The sequence below is a fragment of the Elephantulus edwardii genome, unplaced genomic scaffold, assembly GCF_000299155.1.
Source record: "Elephantulus edwardii isolate Elephantulus edwardi_28Jun2011 unplaced genomic scaffold, EleEdw1.0 scaffold01312, whole genome shotgun sequence".
NCBI lineage: Eukaryota > Metazoa > Chordata > Mammalia > Macroscelidea > Macroscelididae > Elephantulus > Elephantulus edwardii.
In genome coordinates this window covers 7884-10438 of record NW_006401062.1, presented here as the reverse complement: position 1 = coordinate 10438, position 2555 = coordinate 7884, and the positions used below count along the sequence as shown (strand labels likewise).

Genomic DNA, 2555 nt, shown 5'->3' with positions numbered 1-2555 from the left:
TTGTCTTTTGGTACAATGACTCTGTATACTCTTTCCATCTTCTTTTAATACTTCCTGGAGCCCACTAGTGTCCCAGGGAAGAAAAATTTTACCCCAGTAATGACATAGAAGAAGCTGGCTATTTAACACCTTACAGAAAACCAAAGCAAGATGTCACTGCCAAAAAGTGATCAAAACACAGAGTCATGAGATTTCCTGAAGGCAAAACGCCTGATGGACCTTTCTGACATAGAGCTCAAAAGAATAATAATTTGGCCCCAGCCACTGCTGCCGCTGCCCAGGAACCGAGCACTGGGACTCCTCGCCCTCCATGCCTGAGCCCCGCCAGCTGCGCGCCCTGGTGGCCGCCGCGCCCGCGTCTGGGCAAGCCAAGCTGACGCACCCGGGGAAGGTGATCCTTGCAGGCGGATTGGCGGGTGGCATCGAGATCTGTATCACGGTCCCCACCGAGTATGTGAAGATGCAGCTGCAGCTGGACGAGCGCGCGCACCCACCTCGGTCCTGGGGCATCGGGGACTGCGTGCGCTAGACAGTCCGCAGCCATGGAGTCCTGGGTCTGTACCGCGGCCTCAGCTCCCTGCTTTACGGTTCTATTCCCAAGGCGGCAGTCAGATTCGGCATGTTCGAGTTCCTTAGCAACCACATGCGTGAAGCCCAAAGATGGCTGGACAGCACGCGCGGACTACTGTGCGGTCTGGGCACCGGGGTGGCTGAGGCCGTTGTGGTCGTGTGCCCGATGGAGACTGTCAAGGGAAAATTCATCCATGACCAGACTTCCACAAACCCCAAGTACAAAGGATTCTTCCACGGTGTCAGGGAGATCGTCGGGGAACAAGGACTAAAGGGCACGTACCAGGGCCTCAGGGTCACTGTGCTGAAGCAGGGCTCTAACCAGGCCATCCGCTTCTTCGTCATGACTTTCCTGCGTAACTGGTACCTAGGGGACAACTCCAACAAGCCCATGAACCCCCTGGTTACCGGGGTCTTCGGAGCTATAGCGGGTGCTGCCAGCGTCTTTGGGAACACTCCACTGGATGTGATCAAGACCCGGATGCAGGGTTTGGAAGCCCACAAGTACCGCAACACCTGGGACTGCGGCCTGCAGATCCTTAGGAAGGAGGGGCTCAAGGCGTTCTACAAGGGCACAGTCCCCCGCCTGGGCCGGGTCTGCCTGGACGTGGCAATCGTGTTTGTCATCTATGACGAGGTGGTGACGTTGCTCAACAAGGTGTGGAAGACAGACTAAGTCCAGCATCTGTGCGATGAACTCCGAGCCTCTGGGCCGGGCTCTACGTCCCACGTGATTCCAGTGTGGCATGCCAAACAGCCCTCTCCCCGCCTCCCCCCAAGTCCTTTGAGCTCTGTGGCCCTGGGTCTATGTGTCCTGCAGTGCTGTGTTTTCCCTGTGGTTTGTGTTTGACACTACCATTGTGTTCAGCCAGGCTGTAGCTGGGTGTCCCTGTGGCCTGTGAGTCCGTGCCTACGTGTCCCATTGCGCTTCCTTCTGAGCCATATGCTGGTGTCCTGTGTTGTGTGTTGTCACCCCATGTCTCACTTCCTGGGGTGCCTATGTGGCCTAAGTCCACAGCCTCTGCAGCCATGGCCTGGTCCCAGTCCGGTGCCTTCCGCCCAAGCTGGCAGGGGCATCCCGCCTCGTCCTACCAGAGCTGCCTCCAGGCCACAGCCTGGCCTCACCGCATTCCAGGGGCTTCATGCCCCCTGCTTCTCCCGCCACAGGCCTTAACTGGCCCTCGGGCCCTTCCTTCACCCAGGATGGAGTAGCACTTGCCACTCTCAAGACTACCCTCCAAGGCAAAATTAACCGGATCCTGTCTCAAAAAAAAAAAAAAAGAATAATAATTTCATATTTTCAATGGGTGAAAGACAAACTCAGAGAATTACAGAATTCTACAAGCAGAAGTGAAGAGGAACTTATAAAAACAATCAAAGACAACGCAGATAAAACAAACTAGACATTAGAAAGTCTGGAAAAAACCCCAAGAAACTACATTCTAGAATATGAAAATCAATGTCTCAGATGCTATCAACATCTTGGAGGGACATATGAGCTGAGTGGAAGAGATGCAATACAGAACCAATGAAATAGAAGATAGAGTTCTCAGCACTTATCTGCTAGGGGGGATAAAAAGCAGAATAAAAAAGAAAGAGCAAGGAAGAAAAACCGAAGAAAAATGTGGGACATCATCAAGAGGAACAAGATGTTCATAACTGGAATCCCTGAACAGGAAGAAGCAAAAAAAGGCACCAAGAGACTTGTAGAAGAATTACAAGCTTTCCCGGTGTAATGAAGAATGAGAGGAGAGATATAGAGATAGAGATATAAATATATGTAGTTTTTGGTCATTGCCTTCAAATAGAGCATGACTCATAGTGACCAAATAAACAAAAGGCCTGAAGCCTTTCTATAACTTTAAACATTTATCAAAGTTCATAGAGTTTCTGGAGGCATGTTGTTTAGGAAGTGGATGCCACACCAGCTTGCATGTGTGTGTGTGTGTGCGCGCGCGTGTGTGTGTGTGTGTGTGTGTGTGTGT

General features: G+C 51.8%; 1 pseudogene; it reads left to right on the top strand.

Annotated features, from left to right (window-relative positions):
- The first annotated feature begins 310 nt into the window (after window positions 1-310).
- On the top strand, window positions 311-1246 carry LOC102867448 (annotated as a pseudogene).
- Window positions 1247-2555: the final 1309 nt, after the last annotated feature.